The sequence below is a fragment of the Microtus oregoni genome, unplaced genomic scaffold (genome assembly GCF_018167655.1).
Source record: "Microtus oregoni isolate MIOR12 unplaced genomic scaffold, Mior012 000040F_ref0000088, whole genome shotgun sequence".
In the NCBI taxonomy this organism is placed as follows: domain Eukaryota; kingdom Metazoa; phylum Chordata; class Mammalia; order Rodentia; family Cricetidae; genus Microtus; species Microtus oregoni.
In genome coordinates this window covers 22954530-22971450 of record NW_024543207.1, presented here as the reverse complement: position 1 = coordinate 22971450, position 16921 = coordinate 22954530, and positions in this window count along the sequence as shown.

Genomic DNA, 16921 nt, shown 5'->3' with positions numbered 1-16921 from the left:
TGTGTCCTGCAGAATGTCTCGCAGACTCTTTCATGAGTCATGAACCCCAAAAGACCGTCTCACCTTTAGGCAAGTTCAGCAGTCCTCTCTCTGCGGGTTCTCTGTGTCCATTTTATGCAACAGTCCAGGCAAGAGCAGTTTCTTGCCCAAATGGCTATCCAACTCCATAAGGATCCTCTTCGATGCCCATCTTCCTCTCAAAGTAGATTGGTGCCACCAGGAACAGATATGTCTCATTGTCATGAAAAGTCCTAAGTTATTAAAATATTTTAAATGCCATATTCTGTAGCCTTTGAGAGATATGAAGAATGCCTATCTGAAATATATCTCTATATATCTAGAAAATCTAAGTAACATGACTACAAACTTTACTATCATCGATGATTATCCATTAGCAACCTATATTTCCTATTATACATTACATTTTAAAAATGAACTACACAATCACACCTTATTCAAGATCAAAAATACATATACATATAACAAAATTGACCTTAAAATCCATACCAATGCAAATTATTCATACCTATATCATATCCCCCTTTAAATGTAAAAGAACATTTATAAACAATATTTTGGGAACATGGGCGCCGTTTTTTCTCTCCAAACTGCTTCCTGCTGAATGGGGGCGTCGTTAATTAGGTCTTTCATGGTATAACCTGTGTGCTAGTTTCATCTCAGTTGGCAGTTGAGCGAAGCAATTTTCTGAAGATGTTCACAACAACCTTTCAGGAGGGCGTGGTCTATCATACCAAATTGTAATAGAAGAAATCCACAGGGTTTGGTCCTCTGTGAAAACAAAAGAAGACCCTCTCCAAAGCATCATATTCTTAAACCCAAATTTTGAAATCGTAATACCCTTATATCCATTCTGGTTTAGCTTAGCAGCCCATGTAATGAAATGTCTCTCTGTACTTAGCTCCTTTACAGTCAAAAATTTTAAAGAAAGCACAATGTACATAATCCAGACTCTCTGTGAATTTTCCATTTTTACGTGGCTTATTTTTCTTTATTTCTTTTAATCTCTTAACTATCTGTACTCTGTCTCTTTAAAGACTTTACCTTTTTTTTTTTAAACCATTAACTTTATTCTCTATATTCTTTTTCTTCTCTCTCTCAAGCCTACGTACACTCATCCAACACTGTGGTCTTTTATGTCTGAATCTGTTTTATTGTGAATCTGTAACATTTTTTTTACTATCCAGGAGCATTTTTTAAAATGTTAAGCAGTTCTTAAAAACTTAAGTTGCACCATGTACAGGTAATACGGTACCGCCTGTGTCCTGCCCAGTTGAAACCTTAAATGCGCTGTTTTAATGGTAATTACGGTAGTTTCTGCCTGAGACCAGCACAGTTCAGCATGGCAGAGCTGAGCCAAGCCGCTCCTGCCTCAGAGCCATTTGGTGCCCCTGAGCCACACACAGTTCCAGGCACACAGCAGTCCACATTGCCATCAAGCAAGCCGTAGAGCTTTACTCCAAATGTTCCATTTAAAAGTTCTGTCTCCCACAGGAGCCAGACAGAGATCGTAATGGCGGCACAGCCCAGAAAGCCAGCATTTTAAAACAGCCAGTTTTTTCCTGCTGCTGAGTCAGGACAATTTCTCTCTGTGGCACGCCACCCACAAACAGCAAAAAGCTATCTTTTCCTTATTTTTAAGCCTTTTCAGGTTTTTAAGTGGATTTAGCCCACTCTGTTGTAGTACGGAGCGGCGGGCTGTGTCCCGCCACCCGGCTAGCTTTACCCGAAATAATTACACGGAAACTGTATTCTTTTAAACACTGCCTGACCCATTAGTTTCAGTTTCTTATTGGCTAGCTTTTACATATTGATCTAACCCATTTCTATTAATCTGTGTAGCCCACGAGCTGGCTTACCAGGAATGATCTTAACCTGCATCTGTCTGGAGTGGGAGAACCATGGCGACTCCCTGACTCAGCTTCTTTCTCCCAGCATTCCGTTCTGTTTACTCCGCCTACCTAAGGGTTGGCCTATCAAATGGGTCTAGGCAGTTTCTTTATTAATAAGAAATCACTCCCACATCAGAATGTTCCACTTGAACTGCCGCTGTGCTTTCGAGGCGGGGCCTCTGTGAGCATGCTGCAGACAGGCTGGATCATTGTGTGCTTAAAGGATAACAGCTGACTTTAGCCTAGCTCATGACCATGTATGGTCATAAAGTCCTGAGTTCCAGGGATCAGCTTGTGGACATCTTTGGATATTCATTATTTTGCCTACCACAGCCATGGTTATTCACAGTCCAAAGTGCAGTCCCAATGGCTCATGGGCCTCACCTACATGCAGAACAACACTCCTATAAAACTAAGGGACTTCTTTTCCTCTATTTTTTAATTACATTTATTTAATTGTGTGTGTGTGTGTGTGTGTGTGTGTGTGTGTGTGTGTGTACGTACACACACGCCCACGTCCATGCTATGGCACACTTGTAGAGGTCTGAGGAAAACTTGTAGGTGTGACAACGGGCACCTTTACCTGCTGAGCCATCTTACCAGCCTCCAAGAGACTTCCTGTGTTCTCTTTGCCCACATGCTCTTCCTCATTGGAAAACACTGTGATAATAATAATAATATAAGTCTGCTGATGTGACAAGCTCCTGATAAAAACAAAAGAAGAAAGATTTATTTTGGTTCATAGTTTGTGTCTAAGGTCAGCCAGATCCATTGCTTTGGGACTGAGGTGAAGTCAAATATTAACAACATGAGCAAGTGGCAGAAACTATGTATGTGGTGGCAGTCAGGGGGCAGAGGGAGAGAGGCAGGGAGAGGCTAAGGACAATACCTCCTTTGAAGTATGCCTCCAGTAATCTACTCACTCCAGGCAGGCTTGACCTATCACCTCCCAATTATGTCATCAAATTATGAATCAATCAATAGATCAACCCATTAAAGAAGCTGTCATTGTCCAATCACCTGTCAACGATTGAATCTACCATCAGGGACCAAGCCTTCAACACACAAGCAGTGGTGGGTGGGAGATAACTTTGAATAAGTCTCTTTTTATTGTGTTACAAGTAATTACACCAGAGAACATATGGACACTCTTAAAGTTGAATAGAAAGTCAGTGTGGCTGTCAGGTGATCAAATGGGGAACTTGCCCAAATCATAAAGCTCCAAGACTCCTGTTCTCCTTTTATACACAAAACGACGTCCTGGTTGGCGCACTTCTATTAGCAAGAACAGTTAGTGGTTACAGGGCCCCAGACCTAGCATGACTGACTTCATGATGGAAGTGCCATTCAGGCTGTAAAACTCAGCACATAGACAGTACCTCCTGCCAAAATGAAGATTAAAGGCCTAAACCATCCAATCCACAGTTCTGGGAAAGTCTCTCAATGCCTTTTGGCTCCTGTAGTTCTGTTTCTAGATAACTGATCTTGTTAACTGAAGTATGCCAACCTAGGATTTTTGTGTGTGTGTGTGTGTGTGTGTGTGTGTGTGTGTGTGTGTGTTTAAAAGTTCACCTTGAGAACTCAGGTCTACACTGGAACCTCAACACCTAGTGTAGTTACCAGTCAGCTAATAAAGACTTTTTGGCTTTAACCCATGTCCGGGCAGTCTTCTCTGATGGCTACCCTACAGCACAGTGAGATTTGAAATTACAGGAGTCAAATAAAAACAAAAAGCAAGGTTAGTACACCTCAGGACTTTTCAGGATCCTGAAACTATGAACTAGGTCTCTGATGGACTAGGTCTTTGGTCTTGTTTTAGCAGGTGTTGGGTACTACATAGTGGATTCTAAGGTCAGAATGGTATCTTTAACATGGCGAAAGTTGTGTTAAGGTCTCAGGACCTGTTACATTCCCTACTGGTTTTATGGGCATGAGTCAAACTGTGTACTCATCTTGGTGCAGGGAGTGGGGTATATCTTCCCCTCAGTATTAACAATTTAACAGAATTTATTCTCAGTTTCACATAGTTAAATAGGTAGTTGAGAAAGCAGAATCCTATGGTGAGGGCTGGGAACAAAAAGATTAATGGCCCAGTAAATGGTTACAAGTATAGTTAACCAGGGGGACCAGGAATACAAGGATCAATATCAGTTATCAAATTCTTATCATCTCTTTTCTCTTTAGAGACCTCCTTGTGTCACAAAGAGAGGTCCAGACCTCTTCAATTCTGAACAGCAACTTTTGCTAAGGCTCTAGACAGGATGTAGGATTTTTCCCAATGGTCTAGGTCTGTGTTTACTTGAGCACTGAGTTCCTTGAAGCTTTTATTCCCCACAATTAGAGCTGAAGTTCCAACTGCTGTGGAGCCTGTGATGCCTGCCCCCACCAACAGGGGAAGAGAATGGGGACAGTTTACATGGCAAGGGGAAGCTCAGTATCTAGACTTAGTAGGTTCTGAATTATAGATGAACACCTGTGGTATCATGCAAAAGACCTGGTTTTCCTTCATTGCATACAACTCAGAAGATGAACACTTGGGTAAGCCATTAGTGTAAACAAGCCAGGCTGTTTCAGGAGTCTGGAAATACACTTGACTACCATTCCTGGTTTTAACCTGCTGCACACGGCTGTAGGAATATGTATAGTGAGAACTACCTAGGGGGTACCTTGGGGGATGTTAAGCAGGCTCCCTTTCTCTGTAGAACCCCATGCTAAGCTTAGGTTGGTCCTATTTACAGTTGCCAATATTAGTGGAACTTATTGTTTGGTTAGTTCAAATCCCAACATAATATGGGGGTTGGAATCCAGGCATAGCCAGCAGTCTTACCTAAATCGAGTTGAGAATGGTTCGGAACTGATAAACTTCTTCTAGCATGCTAAACACTCAGGGTCTGGCTTCTGCTGCCACCTTTTCACCCCCATAGTTACCTAAGGAATTCCTGGGAAAATTGGAGTTTGAGGGCTTACCACCTTAAGGGGACTTGTATTCCAGAGATACCAAGATGAGCTTGTTTGGACCAATTGGCTGGATAACCCTAGATGAGACTGTCTTTTGATAGTTTGCTAATAAACTGCCTGGTTTCAACTATTCACATACAACCTGGTTCTTCAGGTTCTGCTAGTTTCCCAGTAATGACCTTAAGTTTCCTACCAGGGTTTAACCTGCACAGATAGGAGATAGCATTGCCTGAGACTACCAAAATAATAGGTGGATTGTGATGGCTTTCTCTCTAGGACTACGAAGGAGTCAATGTTCCTCTAGGAGGAATTGGTTTTGCAGTCCCACTGAGCACAGTGGTGTTTGCCTGACTCTTGGCAGTTTGGAGGGCCATCAGCAGGGCAGATATAGTATTGGGTAGATAGTACACCCACAACCCCAGGAGCATGCTCTTTGCACCCTCTTCCCCCAGTAGCCTCTGGATGCAATATTTTACAGAAGTCCACCTGGAAGGTAGATTGGGTCTCAGTGAATAGATTAGCTATAAACTCCCTAGATTTTAGTTTTTCTTAATTCCCGTGGGTATGGTTTCTCAGTGTGGTGATTTGACTCCTTGTTGGAGTAAGTGTGGTCTTGTTGGAGGAAGTGTGTTCCTGAGAGTGGGCTTTGAGTTTTCTGGAGTAATCTGAATGTAATTGGCCCCCATAATCTCACAGGGCGTGGCACCATTAGGAGGTGTGGCTTTGTTGGATTAGGTATAGCCTTATTGGAGGAAGTGTGTCACTGTGGGGGCAGGCTTTGAGGTTTCCTATGCTCAGGATACTGTCCAGTGTCTTCAGTTGACTTTCTATTGCCTGCAAGATTTAAGACACTCAGCACCACATCTGCCTGCATGCTCCCCATCATGATGATAATGGACTGAACCTCTAAAGCTGTAAGCAAGCACCTCATTTAAATGTTTTCTTTATAAGAGTTCCCATAGTCATGGTATCTTTTCACAACAATAGAAATTCTAACTAAGATAGTTTCTTTTTTTTAATTAATTAATTTATTTATTAAAGATTTCTGCCTCCTCCCCGCCAAAAGCCCATTCAGGCCTAGTCTCTCTCTCTCTCTCTCTCTCTCTCTCTCTCTCTCTCTCTCTCTCTCTCTGCCTATGGATTAAAATGTAACCCTTGATGCCCATTTCAGGCTATGCTCTCTCTCTACCTGTGGATCAAGATGGAGCTCTCAGCTACTGTTCCAGAGCCTGCCTACATGTCACTATGTTTCCTGCCATCATGATAAATGGACTAGACCTCTGAAACTATAAGCAAATCTCTAAGTGTCTTGACTAGTTTATTGTCAACTTGACATAAGCTAGAGTCATCTGAAAGGAGAGACCTCAATTGAGAAAATTCCTTCATAAGATTGGACTATAGGCAAACCTACAGAGCATTTTCTTTATTATTAATTGATATAGGATGACCCAGTCCATTGTGGATGGGTAATGCTAACCATAGGCTGGTGGTTCTAGAAGAAAGCAGGCTGAGCAAGCCATGATGAGCAAGTCAGTGAGCACCACCACTCCATTGCCTCTGCATCAGCTTCTGTGTCTAGGTTCCTTCCCTGTGTGAGTTTCTGTCCTGGCTCCCTTCAGTGATGGACTGTACTGTGGAAGTGTGAGACAAATAGATCCTTTCCTCCTCAACTTGCTTTTCTGTAGTACAACCCCTGCTCTATGTGCCACACGCTATGGTATGCTTCATGAGTCGGGCAAGGATCTGGAGATTGAAACACACCCACGCATACGCACGCGCCCGTGCGCCCACACACACACAGCCACACGGGTAATGCCAAGAATGCCCCAAGAATGCCTATTTATTGTGTTCCAGGGCAGCTTATATAGGGTCTCCTTGACTAATGGCCACGCCCTAACTCAGCTGCAAGTCCACCAGAAACCACTCCCCTGCCATCAGGAACTCTTGAGGGTCTCATGCTCAGGGCAGCTGCAAGCATAGGAAAACAAGTTGTTTCCTCTGGCAGGCAGGGGTTCACAGGAAATTCAGGTCTGAGAATCCACAGTTCCCAGTACCTTTTGGTCACGGTGTTTTATGGCAGCAATAGAAACCACAACTAAGACACCATTTAAATGCTTTCGTAAGAGTTGCCTTGGTCATGGTGTCTCTCTACAGTACTAGAACAGTAACTAAGACACCCAGAGTCTTGCCTTACAGGGGTTTTGGGCCTTCCTCATGGGGAGGCAAAGAAGGTAAAATAGAACAACCGCAGTCATAGGCCCATGTCAGTTTCATCCTTAATGGCTTGCATGAACTAGTGACCGCCCATGTCATTGTCCTCAGTGGCCACAGCAGATCCCCAGGGTGACAGGTAAGTGATGAGGATCACAGGATATGGGCCTTTCCACATTGGTTCCAGGCTCCGGGTTGGTCACCAGGCTGGAACGTGTGGGCAATGTCACACACAGGTAAAGGCATCGCTTCTTAAATCATTTCATGAATAAATCTCTGAGCTTGTTACAGTGTCTGTGAAGACTTGAGGAGGGAATGGTTAGTAATTTCTGCTTCATGAATATCTCTTAGTTGGGGGGTACTCCCAAATATAATTTCAAATGGGGGCGAAACTCTTGATACAGGGTGTGCCTGGCCTTTAAAAGGGAAAATGTTAGCCCAGTTTTCACTGGTTTCAGGGACATTTTAAGTGAAAGTTTCCTTCAAAGTCCTAATCATCTGTTCTGTTTGTCCTGAATTTTAAGGTCTATAGGCACAATGTAGTTTCCAATCAACATTTAGGATCTTTGCCAGATTTTGGGAAGCTTTGACCATGAAGGCTATTGTCAAACCCCAGTGAAAAGGACATTCAAAACTTAGGAATCAGTGGAGGAGTGGGTTTCTTGGTTACCATTGAGGCCAACTCTGTTGTGGAACTTTTAACTATATAAAGATGTGTTACATTTGGTTATGCTGTATTTGTTTAATTGTCAAAAGATGTGCTGCTGTTTCACCTTGCCTGCCTAAGGCACCTAATAAAAAACTGAATGGCCAGTAGCTAGGCAGGAGGAGGACAGGCGGGGTTGGCAGACAGACAGAATAAGTAGGAGGAGAAATCTAGGCTCAAGGAAGAACAAAGAGAATGAGGGAGAAAAAGAGGAGGACATCTGGGGTTAGTGGGGCAGGCAGTCGCCAGACAGCTAAATGAGTAGAACATACAGAAAGAAGAGGCAAAAGACCCCAAGGCAAAACACAGATGAAGGAAAACAGGCTAATTTAATTTAAAAAAAAGCTAGCCAGAAACAAGCCTAAACTAAGGCTGAGCATTCAAAACTAATAAGTCTCTGTGTCATGATTTGGAAGCTGATTGGTGGCCCAAAAGAAAAAGCCTGGTGCATGTGTCCGTTCAGATGGGTAGTCTTCTACCCATCCAGAAATGATATCTATAAAAATTAGCATATATATATTTACATAGCATATCCAATATATACCCAAGAACTGTGGGTTTTATTTCGGTAAATTCTACTTCCTAATGTTCTGGGAGGTGCTTCCTTGGGCGCAGATCCCTCCTGGGGGCTTCTCTTCCTCCTTTGGGCTTCACTTGTACACAGGTGGAACACCTGAACACAATGTCTTTGACAAGATTGTTTAATTGAGGGATGTAATATGTATGCCTGAGTAATTCAAAAGGTTTAGAGATCCCTAAGTGGGTGGCCTGGTGGAGTTTGACAACCGTTTGTCTTCTGAGAGCAGCTGGAAATACGTGTCTCTCAAGGCAAAAACCACTGCCCATTGGTGTTCTGCTTGGTTTCTTCTTTTTCTGCTCTTTTAGTTTCTTCCTGTGTTTAGCTTGAGAGTTCGAGCAATTTGGGTTTAGGCAAGGTGACCATGATTTGTTGATGCCCTGCTGGTTCTAGGACTGCCTCTGGGGTGGCTAAATCTGTTGTCCTGTTTCTTTGGGCCTCTGGGGATTCCCCTTTTTGATACCCTTTGCAGTGGACAATGGTTGGCCTTTGTGGCAACCGTACAGCCCCTGGTAGGCCAGGAGTTGTTCTTTGTTTCAATGGTCTTTCCAGCCGAGGGGAGGAGTTTCCTCTCCCTATAGAGAACCCCATGGACGTGGGCTGTGGCAAATGCATACTGACCATCTATGTACACAGAAATGGCTTTGCCACCCACACCCACATTCGTGCCAAGGGCCTGGGTTAATGCCAGAAGGTCAGCTGGGCCCAAACTGGGCTGTCCAAGGTGACAGCTCTCACCTCAGCATACCTGAGTCCATTCTGAACAAAACGGCTCCATCAGTCTATAGTAACTCTTCCACTTTTAGCGGCAGGACATCTGTTAGGTCAGGTCTGACTGATTGAGCCACTTCCAGGCAATTGGGGACTCCGTAGAATCAGTTACAGGGTTGGTCTCAGCTTGATAATGTGTTATTCAAACCTAGGGACATCCTTCTCTCTGGGGTCCCCTCTCAGGAGGGGGTTCAGGGTGGTTAGAACAGTCCCTGGTCCAAAGTCAGCTTGTCGGCTTCTTTTTATTAGTATGGCTGTAATGGAAATTACCCAATAAGCCGATCAGCTCTTAGAAACAATATCAAGTCTTTTGGCTAAGTAAGACATTGGCCTCTTCCAAGGCACCAGTATCTGGGCAATTTCTGTGATACTCTGGCTCTCACTCACATCCAAGAACTTAGAGATATCTGGGGAAGGGGCGGTTAGGGCTGGTGCAGAGATGAAAGCCTTCTTCAAGGATTCAAAAACTCTCTGCTTAGAATCAGCCCACTGGAGCAGCTGGATGCTACCAGTGCTAACATACAATGACTTAGTAAGCTCTGCCATCCTGGGTATACATACGTGGCATTATCCCGTTGCCCCAGAAATTTCTGTGCCCATTTCTTTGTCTCAGGCATAGGGATCCATAGAATTTCTGAGATTCAGCGTTGGGACAGCATTCAGTTTTCCTCCTTTCAGGTTGTACTCCAGGTAGGAGTTGAGGTACACACAGATGCACACAAATGGGTGTTCTTCACTGAGACTCATGCCCTGAGGCCTACAGTGCCTCTAACAGGCCCTTGGTGGTCTTCTTACATCCCTCCTCTCTGAAGCTATAGGAGGTCATCCACATAACAGAACAGGGTACTCTCTGGATACTTTTGCTGGAAAGTCAGGAGGTCATCACCCAAGGCCTCATAAAAGAGGCTGAAAGAGCTTTTGAATTGAAGGCGTAAGTCACAAACAATGCCACACCAATTCGGGGTTATGATTATTAGGGTGGTATTTATTTAAAGGGAAAAAACTTACAGATCACTGTCCCAGGCAACAGCCCTCTATGCAACCAGGAAAGGAGTCTAGTCGCCGGCGGAGCAGGAAGTGAAGAGAGAGAGGAGAGGGAAGTGGCCGCTTTTTTAAAGTGAGAGAAACCACGCCCCAATGGGCTGGTACCTCAGCGGTGATAGGCTGGAGGAGTGGGAGGACCTCCCGCAACACCTCCCCCTTTTGTTTAAATAAGAGAGTTCTAAACCTACTGTGAAATTATATACAATAAGTACAAATATCCTATTCTAACTAGCTTAGGTCTTGTATAATAAATAACTTGGCCAAGTCATGAGAGAAAGTAACTACATTTATATAGTCTTCAACCCCATCAAAGATCTGAGAAGGGAAATAATGTTACCTGGGTAATTAGGAAGTTCAGTAAAACAACTTCCAAAACATGCAACAAATCACAGAGACAACTGGCTACCTGGGCAATCACCCAAAATCACGTTAGCAGCGTTGAAGCAACCAACTTTGGCTAAGGCCTAACATAACTGACATACCATTTTCAAAGGCAAGCAACTTTTCAAAACTATCTTACCCTGTCTTGGCAGGATATGACAGCCCTGTTTTATCCATTGATGCACGCTCTGTATCTTTGTCAGTCGTTGAGGTATGGGCATTTCTTTGCCCCAAGGCCAGTTCTGCCAAAAAGAAGGCTCCAGGTGAAGTGTCTTTGGTGCTCAACATTCTCTCGGGAATAGAGTGGTGTTGCCAGGAGCAATTGTGTCTCACTACCACAAAACTCTGAGTTAGATTAAAGGCCATTTTCTACAGCTCTTTGAAGAAGTTGAAGATTATCTATCTATACTGAGTATAATCTCTATATATCTAAAGAACCTGATTAGTCTATTATAAATGACAAACTTAGATGACTATTAGTCTATATAATTCTCAATATCTATCTAACTTAAAGACTAAGACAATAAACGACTGTGAAACAAATGAGGACAATGACCTCCAAATATAAACAATGTACAAATATACATTGCAGTAGGTAAATATATATCAATACACAATCATAATATAAGTATCTTAATCAGAGGTAGAAATGTACACTGCAATATGGTAAATATATACAACATATATATATCAATACAATATATGTCAATACATAAAAATGTTTTAAACAGAGGTAGAAACATGCATGCGTACAATAGTCAATATAATTTAACTTTGTATCAATATACAAGAATCTATACCAATGTATTTGTCTAAAAACAGTAACTCACAATTACAAATCTATTATCCCATCATCCCTCTTTTTTTTTTCTTCAAAATGATCCCTGAGCGTATAAAATTCCTCCCCCAACCCTCAATCGTATACTAATTATAATCAACCCCTAAATGATGTCCCTAAACCCAAGGGCAAACTTTACTGGGAGAGGGGACGTCGTCCTCTAGAATTACTTCCAGCTGTCATGGGGGCGACGTTCTTTCTGGGGGATCCTGTGAAAGTAAAATGATGGTTAAATTTCAAGATCAATGTCTTTTAAAATTGCCAATAGTCTCTGAGTATTTTGTGCAGGTCTGGCCAAAATGTTGTATAAGATGTGCACCATTTCAGCTAACCAAGTTGGAACTGTCTTGTGCAGCTGGTACCAAAAGCAGGTCTTGTAGTAGTGCTATCAGTATCATGACGTCATATCAACCAGGTGGAGTTGTTGTTATAGGGCCCCATCTTCTTCCTGGAAACTTCAAATGTCATTTCAGGAAAAACTCATTGTTCATTATGAAAAACTTAAACATTAATCATATAGACATATATAGACATATATATATATTCAATGAAAGACATGATAGATATATTCAATGAAAAGTATGATAGATATGAAGAAAAGCAAAGATGTTTTCTAAACTCATATTTCTTTCTGTCCCATATCATGGCTCTTGACATGAGACAGAAACTCCAGAAACTCTGGGTTTTTCTCTTACTAACAGGCTTGGAATTGGAGAGGGACTGAGCCAGAGTCCAACTTCAAAACCAGCTTTATAAATTTAGAAATATGGTTTAATATTACTTACACAACCCATTCAGTTGTCTTGATATTTCCTATTGGGCAGGTATTTTTCCATCTGTCAGTATCCAAACATCCAGGGTCCCTTGAATTTCTCAAAGATGAGTGTTTTCCTGTGGAGATAAGAACAGAACCCTGCCCCCATTCTATATGTTTTTCTTACCACCTGTATGAATATCATCGTTGTGGATGAGTTGTCATTTCTCCTTTCCAAGAGGTTTCTCCTCTTCAAATCGAAACTTTATTAATTTTGATGGTATCCACAATTTTTCTTCTCCTGTGGAAACAAGAGCAAAACCCCTTCCCCAACGTAGCACATCTCCTGGCTTCCACTGAGAGGTCAGCATATCTTTGAAATAAATCGGTTGATTTAGTTCAGCAGACTTTTCCATTATCCAATGTCTTTCTGCTGCTGTCGTTCCTTTCTCATTAGCGTTAAGAAAATTCAAGGTTAATAAAGCATTATGTAATCTATTTCTGGGGGTATTTTCAGTCCCTTTCTGTTTGTTCAGCATATCCTTTATAGTACGATTTGATCTTTCTATAACTGCCTGACCTGTAGGATTATTTGGTATACCTGTAATGTGTTTTATATTATAATAATCAAAAAAGCGTTTCATTTTCTTAGATACATATGCTGGACCATTATCTGTCTTTATTTGCGCAGGTATACCCATGATGGCCATAACTTCCAATAAATGTGTGATTACTGAATCAGCCTTTTCTGAGCTCAGGGCAGTAGCCCATTGAAAACCTGAATACGTGTCTATGATATGGTGTACATATTTTAATTTACCAAATTCCATAAAGTGGAACACATCCATCTGCCAGACTTCATTTCTCTTAGTACCCTTTGGGTTACTCCCTGCAGGCAACGGTGTTTGATTATAGAAAGAACAAGTAGGACATCTCTTTATAATGTCCTTAGCTTGTTGCCAAGTAATGGAAAATTCTTTCTTTAGGCCTTTACTATTGACATGATGCTTCTTATGAAATTCCGAGGCCTGCAACACACTTCCAATCAATAATTGATCAATCTCAGCATTGCCTTGGGCTAGAGGACCAGGCAGACCTGTATGGGACCGGATGTGTGTTATGTACATCGGACAAAGCCTGTTCCTGATTATGTCTTGTACCTGGATAAACAATGAAGTCAACTCTGTGCCATCTGGTATAAATTCAGCGGTTTCAATATGCAAGATAACTCTTTCTGCATATTGTGAATCTGTAACTATATTAAGAGGTTCTTTAAAATCCCTTAGCACCATAAGAATGGCATATAATTCTGCCTTCTGGACAGAATTATAAGGGCTTTGTTCCACCTTACTCAATTCATCTGACTTGTAACCTGCTTTCCCTGATTTATTTGCATCAGTATAGAACGTACGGGCTCCAGTTATTGGAGCATCACGTACAATTCTAGGAAGAATCCAAGAAGTTCTTTTTATGAGATTAAGTCTATCACTTTTGGGATAGTTGCTATTAATTTCTCCCAAAAAGTTAGCACAAGCTCTTTGCCACGGTTCATTGTCTTCCCATAACTTTTTTATTTCTTCAGTAGTAAAAGGCACTATAATTTCTGCTGGGTCTATACCTGCTAGTTGACGAAGTCTCAGCTTACCTTTTATAATTAATTCAGAGACTTTTTCCACATAAGTTTTTAATTTTTTTTTTTTTTTTTGGTTTTTCGAGACAGGGTTTCTCTGTGGTTTTGGAGCCTGTCCTGGAACTAGCTCTTGTAGACCAGGCTGGTCTCGAACTCACAGAGATCCGCCTGCCTCTGCCTCCCGAGTGCTGGGATTAAAGGCGTGCGCCACCACCGCCCGGCAAGTTTTTAATTTTTTACTTGGTTTATTAGGTATAAATATCCACTCTAAAATAATATCTTCCCTCTGCATTAGAATCCCTGTAGGAGAAATTCTGGAAGGCAATATGACTAGGATGCAGCTAAGATTTGGGTTCACCCTATCCACATGTGCCTCCTGTAATTTTTCCTCAATCATTGGCAGTTCCTTTTCTGCTTCAGCTGTCAGTTCTCTTGGACTATTCAAATCTTTATCACCATCTAAGGTTTTGTTTAAATGAACTATTAGATCAGGTGTTATCCCAACAGCTGGTCGTAGACTGGAAATGTCTCCTAACAATCTTTGGAAGTCATTAAGAGTCTTTAACCGGTCTCTCCTAATTTGTGCCTTTTGCGTTTTAATTTTCTCTAACCCTATTCTGTAACCTAGGTAATTAATAGAATTTCCTCTTTGAATCTTTTCAGGGGCAATTTGTAATCCCCACCTAGGCAAGACTTTCTTTACTTCTTCAAACATCCTTTCTAAAGTATCTTTATTTGAATCAGATAACAATATGTCATCCATGTAATGATAAATGATGGACTTGGGGAATTGTTTACGAATTATTTCCAATGGCTTACTTACAAAATATTGGCACAGTGTAGGACTATTGAGCGTACCCTGTGGGAGGACAGTCCATTGATATCTCCTATTAGGCTGAGAATTATTATAAGTAGGCACTGTGAAGGCAATTTTTTCTCTATCCTTTTCTTGTAACGGTATAGTGAAAAAACAATCTTTCAAATCAATAACTATAAGAGGCCATCCTTTTGGTAACAGAGAAGGCAAAGGAATTCCAGATTGTAGTGGGCCCATAGGTTGAATTACTTTGTTGACAGCTCTTAGATCTGTCACCATTCTCCATTTACCAGATTTCTTTTTTTACAACAAACACAGGAGAATTCCAAGGGCTGGTTGATTCTTCAATATGGTGAGCATCTAGTTGCTCTTGCACCAGCTGTTCCAATGCCTGTAGTTTATCTTCAGCTAGAGGCCATTGTTTGGTCCATATTGGCTTCTCAGTTAGCCATTTTAAAGGTAGGGCTGTTGGTACCTCTAAAGGTTTGGTATTTGCTGTATGTTCTTGTACAGCCTGAATGGCTGGTGACCTTTTCCCATAATACCTCATCATATCCTTCCCAGAATTATGAGTTCCTGGAAATACAGGAATGTTAATCTGGGTATCCCATTGCTGTAGCAGGTCACGGCCCCATAAATTTATGGCAATATTGGCTATATATGGCCTTAGTCTTCCTATTTGCCCTTCGGGCCCTATGCATTCAACCCATCTTGTGCTTTGTTTTACACGAGATAGGGTTCCAATTCCCAGGAACTGAACATCTACCTCTTGAAGAGGCCAATTTGGATGCCAAGATTCTGGGGTAATGATACTTACATCCGCAACTGTGTCTAATAAGCCTTCAATAAAAGTGCCATTTATACAGACTCTTAGCTTTGGTCTTTGATCATTCATAGAAGTCTGCCAAAATATACGTTTACTCTGTCCTATTGGGTTTTTTGACTCATCCTCCATACGTAATTCTTCATTTAGACCAGTATTACTTTTTACAGCAGAAATGGGAGCTTTCAATTTTCTTGGTGAGGCACATTCTCCACTGTGACTGGGAATGACTGGGCCACTTTTGGCTTGGGGGCCTGCGAGAGGCCCCCCAAGGAGTTTCCCGATGATATCGGATTGCCCCGTCTGTCTGTTGTTGACCTACATTCGTTGGACCAATGCCTGCCTTTACCGCATCTCCTACATATACCTGAAGGCCGAGGTCTCCTATTTTTGTCATTCCCAGAAGAGAATTTCTATTCCTAGAAATTCTTTGCCTGCAATCCCTTTGCAAATGTCCTAATTTACCACAATTAAAACACCTGGCAGTTTGATGTCTCCTCATTGCTTTGGAAATCGCTTCTCCTACCCAAGATTCATCATTATAGCTAAACGTCTCAACATTCATCATATGCTGAATCCATTCATCCATAGGTGCTGATCTAGACTTTAAAGGCCCAATTATCTTTTTGCATTCTATGTTTGCATTCTCAAAAGCTAGAGATTCAAGAAGTATTCGTCTAGCTTCTGGGTCTGTTACCCCTATGTCCAGAGCCTTAATTAATCTTTGCAAAAAGTCAATAAAGGGTTCTCTCTGTCCCTGCCTAATTCTGGTATATGATTCAACCCTTTTTGCTGGATCTTGTATCCTATTCCAAGCATTTAAAGCTGCTTGGTGACATAGACACAGTACTTCATCGTCATAAAGAGCTTGGACCTGTGGATCAGCATATTCTCCTGCACCAAGAATTTGATCTTGGGAAACCTCAATACCTTTTGCTCTTCCTTGCTGTTCCATATGTTTGGATTCTTCTCTGAAATAAATTCCAAACATCAAGGAAGGTCCATTATCTAAAACTGCAGACACTAACTGATGGAAATCATGGGGAGTAGCTCTAGCATTAGAAGCCCAAGTCCTTATCATTTCCTTTACATATGCATTGTGCAAGCCAAAATTAACAACAGCTTGCTTAATTTCTTTCAGATCATTCATTGCTATTGGCGTCCATCTAGCTTCTCTGACTCCCTTTGAGCCTTTAGAAGTTGATGCTTTTTCAGAATTAAGTATAGGGTATGTCACTAGAACCCTGGGTAAGCCAGTTCTAATAGCTGGTGGAGGCATTGTATCCTGTCCTTGTGCCTCCTTACTCTGTTCACCAGCTGCAATAATTTCCCCAGTCTTTTCAAATCTTTTTATCATTGTCTCTCTTAAATCCTGAATCTCCTGACCTGTATATATTTCCAGTGATTTCACTGAGGTATCAATTTTTTGGTCCCCATTCTGCACCTGTGATTCCAAAGCTTTAATTTTTTCCTTCAAAGATAACATGTCCTCCTTAAACTT